The 7,677-nt window shown below is 41.6% G+C and overlaps 1 non-coding gene across 1 annotated transcript; it reads right to left on the bottom strand.

Moving 5' to 3' along the window:
• Positions 1–6,376: 6,376 nt before the first annotated feature.
• LOC142428184 (U1 spliceosomal RNA) lies at positions 6,377–6,540 on the bottom strand. The gene has a single exon (XR_012780155.1). It is a non-coding gene; the product is annotated as a U1 spliceosomal RNA (small nuclear RNA).
• Between the last annotated feature and the right edge of the window lie 1,137 nt (positions 6,541–7,677).

The following is a 7,677-nucleotide window of genomic DNA, read 5'->3' as shown; positions in this document are numbered from 1 at the left end:
AAAGCCAATTAACAACTCTTCTCTTTGTCTTGTTATTAGTTGCTGTCTAGTTGGCAACTTTATATATAACAGAACAAAAGACTCCTTAGTCCTGCTTGAGTACACTGTCATGCTTGAGTATGTGTGTGCTTGAGTACACTGTCATGCTTGAGTATTTTTATGCTTGAGTACACTGTCATGAACACTGTGTTACATGCCTTTCAACTTCCAGAACTAGATTGGACTCAATTCCATTATGAACTATTAAGCCTTCATTGGCTAAATTTCTTCAGTAGATCTATTAGTTCATTAATAGATCACCAGACATTTCTAGTTTGTTTTAGTGGAAGTGTTGATGGAATCTGTCCACCATGGGTGATCCTGCTGGTATTTGAAACCCTGATGGCATAGCTCCCACACAACCCACTGCAGGACATCCAGCTGACAGGAAGTGGTGATCTTTTGCCTTACTTCTTTATAAGAGGTGGAAGGACAGGCACCTGATGCAGAATGAACAGCAATGCTGCTACAGTATCATGGGATCTTCCAGGAAAATGCCTCTATCACATTGTGAAATCTATTGAGCTCTAGCCCTTGAAGAGAAAATGGACCTATTGTGAGCGGGATGTCTGCAGAGAAGTGTATTGGTGTTGTGAGGTGCTGTCAAGTTTGCCCCAACTGATCTCGACCCCAAGGACAGCAGAATGAAATAGCAGGATTCTGCACAAGCCTCACAACGGTTGTTGCATGTGAGGCTATTGTTATAGGCACTGTCTTGATCCATGTTATCAAGGCTCTCCCACGTGCTCACTGCCAGTTTACTCTACCAACCATGACACCCTTTTCAGGGACTGGTCTCTCCTGGTAACATGTACAAAGTCGGTGAAATAAAGTCTTGCCACCCTCACTTCTAAGAAGCATCTGGTTGTACTTCTTTCAGGTATGTTTGGGGTTTTGGGCAGTTCATAGTGCTTTAAATATTCTTTGCCAGCACAATTCCAATGCATCAATTCTTCTTTAGTCTTCTTTATTCACTGTCCAACTTTCACATGCTTATGAGGCCATTGAAAATACCCTGGCTTGAACCAGGCACACCTTGATCTTTAAGTGATATCTTTACTCTTTAACACTTTTGAGAGATCTTATGCAGACTATATGCCCAAGGCAACGTGTCGTTTCCTTTCTTGACTGCTGCTTCCATGAGCACTGAGGATCTAAGCAAGGTGAAAATCCTCCAAAACCTCAATCCTCTCTCTATTCCCCATGATGGTACCCACTGGTCCAGTGGTGAAGATTCTGGTTTTTCTTTACATTGAATTGCGGTCCGTGTTGGAAACTGCAGTCCTTGATCTTCATCAGCAAGGGCTTCAAGGCCTCCTCACTTTCAGCAAGCAAGGTTGTGTCATCTGCATATTGTATATTATTAATATGGTTTTTTTCTAATCCTGATACCGTGTCTGTAAGTCTGTTGTCCTTGGTGACCTGTGTGCTGCTATAATATTAGGAATTATGTCAGCAGTACTTCAAATTCTCACAGGCCCATCCAGATGAACAGCTTTCAACATAGCTTCCCGTCTAAAAATACTCTACAAAGAAGGAATTGTCTATTTCTGAGGAATTAGCTAATGAAAAATCTTATGAATAGCAGTGGATCATTATTAAAATTATTTCAAGTACAGGAAGTTTAAACTCAATCGATCAACTTTGTATTTATATTTTAATTGGAGAAGAGGGATTGTCATTCCCCTTTCCTAGACAGTAAAGGAAAAAGGTTTAGTGGGAATATTATGTGTTCAGGGTTTGAAGTCCAACTGCCCGGGTCTGGTTCTAATTAGACATCCTAGTTCTAATATGCACTAGTGGCTGTGACTCACAGGTACATCTAATTTAGTTTGTAAAATGAAGATATTGCTAGCTACTATGACATGGGGGGTTGCGTGCAAGTCAGTTCCTACAAAGAATCCTAATTAGCACAAATTCATGATAGTTGTTATCATCATTACTGAAATCGCCACTCTTTTCTGAACGTGGGTGGAATTGTACCCAAGGAACGGATAAAAAGGACTGAGTTCTGAAGGAAGGTACATATTAAGGAGTAGTTGTTCACTAGTCCCGGGGGTTTTCGCTTAAATGGATGTTCTACTCTATCTATTGCTTCAGCAGCAATAAACCATGAATCTTTCGGAGCCTTTTTTTTCTTGACTTAAAAAAAAATCATTTTATATCAATTGTGTAAAGCACGCTTACACATTCGTTGCCCTCTCAAAACACTCTCTTTCCACTTAGGCTCCTGGAATCAGCTCCTCATTTTCCTCCCCCCCCCCTACCTCTTTCCCTCCCTCTCCCCTTTCCCTCTCCCCCCTCCCTCATGAACCCTTGATACTTTGTAAATTATTATTTTAACATATATTACTCTGTCCAACATCTCCCTTCACCCACTTTCTGTTGTCCGTCCCCCAGGGAGGAGGTCATATGTAGAGCCTTGCAATTGCTTCCCCCTTTCTACCCCTCCCCCTTCCTTCCTCCCTCGAGGTATCACCATTCTCACCACTGGTCCCCAGGGTATTATCTGTCCTGGATTCCCTGTGTTTCCAGTTCCTATCTGTACCATTACGCATCCTCTGGTCTAACCAGGTTTGTAAAGTAGAATTGGGATCATGATAGTGGGGGCGGGGGGAGGAAGCATTTAAGAACTAAAGGAGAGTTGTGTGTTTCATTGATGCTACACTGCACACTGACTGACTCATCTCCCCAATACCCCTCTTAAGGGATGTCCAGTTGTCCACAGATGGGCATTGGGTCCTCATCCCGCACTCCCCCTCATTCAATGATGATACGATTTTTTTGTTCTTTAGTGCTTGATACCTGGTCGCTTTGACACCTCGTGATCATACAGGCTGGTGTGCTTCTTCCATGTGGGCTTTGTTGCTTCTGAACTAGATGGCTGCTTGTTTACCTTCAAGTCTTTAAGACCCCAGACACTATACCTCTCAATAGCAGGGCACGGAGCCATTTCATCTAAACACATTCTGTGACAATATTACAACAAACTTCTATAATACTTCAGAACTCTCAAAATTAGGCATCTCAACACCGCCCCGCTGGGCCTTTCATACAAGGAAACAGAAAGTTCCTTTAAATCCTTAGGTTCTGAAGTTGTTTTCAATATATGACCTCTTCAAGTGCATGTCCATTTATACCCGGCTGATCCCGGGGTAGGAGGCTTGGTAGCACGGTTGGTTACACATTGGGATGCTAGAATCAGGGTCAGCAGTTTGAAGCCATCAGTCATTCTGAGGGAGAAAGATAAGGCTGTCTACTCCCGTGAAGACTTACTGTCTTGGAAACCCACAGAGCAGTTCTCTGTCCTGTAGGGTGGCCATGAGTCAGAATCAACTCAGTGGCCATGAGTTTGGTTTTCTTTTCTTCTTCTTTTTTTAATCTCTTGCTGTATTTCTCCTGATTTATATAATTCTCATTCACACTAATGAAACAACTGGGCTCATACATTACTTATTTGACTTTTTAGAAATTCAAGCCTATTTCTTGACTGAAACAGCAGAGAGTGTTGAACCTTTGTCAAGAAGCTTACATAAATAAAACAAAACTCAACAGGATATTCACAAAGATAAAAAAATAATTTCAAATGGAACTACAATAGGTTAATAAAGACAATATACTAGTCTTTAAGACTTGCCTCAAATGTCATGTACTTTGTTCACGTTATTCAATTTCTCCAAGTTTGTTTAGTCCAATAATAGACATTAACATTTGTCACTATAAATCTACCACTTTCCCTTTCCAACATGTCTCTACAATCTCTACTATAGGGTCTTAGGAGTGGCCACAACCAGTAGTATTACACAGCAGAGAAACAATGCCTGTCCCCCCCACCCTGCCAAAGCTTGCTAAATATGGTGGACCTCCTAATGCTCATTAACATCAGGCTCTTCTCTCCTCAGGTTAGAAGAGCCTGATTCTGAGATAACTTGCAGTTGAGACCCATATACACCTCCTTCCAGTTGAATGAAAGTAGACCTGAATGGGTGTTGCTTCCAGGTTGGCACGGGAGGGATAAGATCCACTATTGCATGACTGCACATGCCCCCACCAGCCTCAGTTCTTGAAAAGGAATGAGATTCAAGTAAATGAGATTTTACTAAATGAGGAATTGTCACTCACCATGAAGGTGGTTTAAAATAAACCCTGTGGTGGCAAATCACTAGGATTTGATGGTGGGAGGGGCAGCTTTACAGGAGTCTGCAGGTAGTACAACTGATTAATACACTTGGCTGCTCACCAAGAGGTTTGAGGTTCAAGTCCCCCAAGAAGTGCCTCAGAAGAAAAACCTGGAAATTTAATTCGGAAAGATCACCTATTGAAAAGGTTTTCAATCGAGCACAGCTGTACTGTTGATGCCCATTGTGTCAGTATGTGTCTAAATCAACTAAAGGGTGATTGGCTTGTGTGAGTCTAGCAGTCTAGTCTATCCTAATACGCAATGGAGGATGATTATTTTCACTTGCTCAGATTTAGACCTGAGGTTGGACATATCATAGAGCCATAGAAGAATCACTCTATTAGGAATCAGAAATTAAGATGTGTGCATGACTGCATATGCATTTGCATTTCAATCACTGACAAACTCATGGGATTTAAACTCTTTCAGGGGTGAAACTAGGGGGCTGACCCAGAATAACACTAAGGTCCATATATTATGATTTGAAGATATAAAAACAACCATTGAAACCAAATGCACAAATTTAAGGGTTTACTGATTCATATACTATAAATCTGAAAGGTCACTGATTACTATGGATTCAGGGTGAAATTTCATTTATAATTCAACCAAGCATATTAAACTTCCTTAGTAAGAACTCCTCTATGATCTTCTAGAATAAATGGTTCTGTAAAACTAGGTCTATCTTAATTACCTAGTAACTAAAGACAGATTTTGTTAGTCACTCCCTTTGCTCTGGGCAAATTGACATCAGAGAAATAAGAGCTCTCAAAGAGCCCTAGAGGCACTGTGGATTAGGCTTTAGAATGATAACCACAAGACTTGCAGTTCAAACCAACCAACTACTCCACAGGGAAAAATATGAGGCTGTCTGTTCTAACAAAGATTTGTAGTCTCAGAAACCTTATACAGGGTGACCAAGAGCTAGATTTCATGCAGTGGCATTGGGTTCTTTTAAGGGCATACTACTGCTGCCTGTATGGTGAAAACCCATCACAGGAAGAGTACCAGAACAATGAGATTTAACTAAATGAATAGGTCCCATTTGGTACCAGAATTGAAATATACAGGTAAATCAACAAGCTCATGACTTAAATAAAATCCCTTCAGTATAATATAAACCGACTGCCATTGAGTCGATTCCAATTCATGGAAATTCTGTATAGGCATTATGAGGCTGTAGATTTTTTATGTGAGTTTATAGCCTCGATCCTTCTTCTGCAGAGTGGCTCATGGGCCTGAACTGCCCATCTTATAGTTAGCAGTCTAATGCTCACCCCACAGCCCCAATAGAATGGTATTCCAAGATATTTAAACTAGGGATGAGTTTGGCTTTGCAGCTAAGGTTGGTGACTGTTCCTGAACTCCCTGCAAGGTTTCACAAAACAAAAGATCCATTGGGGCAGTGTTTGCAGGCTAGAAAGCAATTCCAACATATCCAAGTGTTGTAGTGCTCTTGATTTTCTCTTTAGAAGACAGCAGTTCTCAAGTGAAGGAGTAATCTTGACTTTATGTGTTTGGTGTAGAAATGGCCCATTTTCATGCTAAAGACGGGACATTTATTGAACTAATCCTACCCTTGATTTGGGTGTTTCCCAACCTTGTCTGTTCATCAGTACCACCAAAAGACCCAATGCTAGAGCTGAATTGAGTCATCCTGTGATAGGGTCTATCTCTGTTTCAGAATCCTAGGATTAAACAAGAAAGCTTGAGAAACATAGAATTGCTCAAAGTTGTTAGACGAACTCTTATAATGTTTTGGATCTCGATTTTCATCAGGGTAGGCTTTAAAAATGGCCTGGGGACCATATCTGACCACCTCAGCTCCACAAAGGAGAAGAATTCAATTTGTCACAAGCCCAAAGGTGATTGTCACTCTCCGTTATTCTCTACGCTACTCTGACAGCAGCGTTTCTTCTGCTGCGTTCGATGATTTGTGGCAATGGTCACAGAGAACAGACAAGCAATACTCATAATTATAGGAATTCACCAGGGAAATCCCTGTATGTTCTTTGGAAGAGACAATAGAGAAACTCAATAGCAGTAGCTAAGATGAGGGCAGAGGCTGGCTAGGAAGCAGACCATCAATTGCTCAGGTGTGAGTGCAGGTTGAAGTGAAAGAAAATTAAAGCAAGTTCTTCTTCTTTTTTTTTTAATCAGGGGAGAGCGCGAACGCAGTCCCCCACTACCACAAATTATGCAGTCGAGTTTCCCACATTTGAGGAAATCGCAGGGGTCAGCACACCCGGAGTGCAATGGGTGAGCCTCGCCCTGGGAAAACCACCTTCGTGATCATGGTATCTCCCCTGCCAGGTAAGTATTAAAGCAAGTTCTTGAGAGTCAAAATATGACCTTGAGTCTATCCCCCGTGAATTTTGAGAACATCTCAAAACCAGATCTGACACATTGAACACTGATGATAGGAAACCCAATGAGCTGGGAATGACACCAACCACGTCGTTCATTAAGAAAGCAAATGGTCATTAACATGATAGGAAATAAGGTCAAACTGAATGTCAAAAGAGACTCGGAAATGTGCTCTTCATCATGCAATAGCCAAGACAAATGGAAGAAATGAGGACGTCAAAGAGCTGGGGGGGTGGGACTTCAAATGGCAGCTAGAGAAGCAAAATATTATAATAATAAAATATGCAAAGACAAAGAGTTAGAAAACCAAAAGGGAAAAATACTCTCAGCATATCTTAAGCTGAAAGAACTCAAGAAAAAAATTAAGCCTCAAGTTGCAATATTGAATGATTGCTTCTATGGGCAAAATATTGAACAATGCAGGAAGCACCGAAAGAAGATGGAAAGAACACACAAAGTCACTGTACCCAAAAGCACTAGTCAACGTTAAGCCATTAAAGAAGTAGTACATGATCAAAAATAATTGGTGCTGAAGGAAGAAGTCCAACCTACAGTGAAGGCAGTAGCCAAAAACCAGACCCTAGAAATGGATGCAACACCCATTGCAATGTTCCCACGAGTTGAGGCAGCACTGGAATGGGCCAGGAACTTTGGAAGACAGCTACCTGGCCAACTGACAGGAAGAGTGGCATTTGTACCCACTGCAAAAGAAAAGCGGCCCATCGGAATGCTCAGACCATAGAAAAATATCCTTGATAGTACATGCAAGTCAAATTCTGCTGAAGATCATCCAGCAACTGCTACAGCAATATATTGACAGGGAACTGCTAGAAATCCAGCCAGATTCAAAAGAGGACGTGGGACAAGGGACTATATGATCGCTGGTGTCAGATGGATCTTGGCTGAAAGCAGAGAATAAATACCCGAAAGAAACTCTGGCGAGCCTTGAGAAGATTGGGACTGACGGAACACGGCGTGGTCCTCGGGCAATGCTTCCACGTGGACCGAAGGGCAGTTGTGTGAATACCACAAGGAAATCTTGCATGATTTAAAATCAAGAAAAGTGTACATCAGGGTTTTATGTTCTCACC

Source organism: Tenrec ecaudatus, chromosome 15 (genome assembly GCF_050624435.1).
Source record: "Tenrec ecaudatus isolate mTenEca1 chromosome 15, mTenEca1.hap1, whole genome shotgun sequence".
Classification (NCBI taxonomy): Eukaryota; Metazoa; Chordata; class Mammalia; order Afrosoricida; family Tenrecidae; genus Tenrec; species Tenrec ecaudatus.
This window is presented reverse-complemented; position numbering and strand designations above follow the sequence as displayed.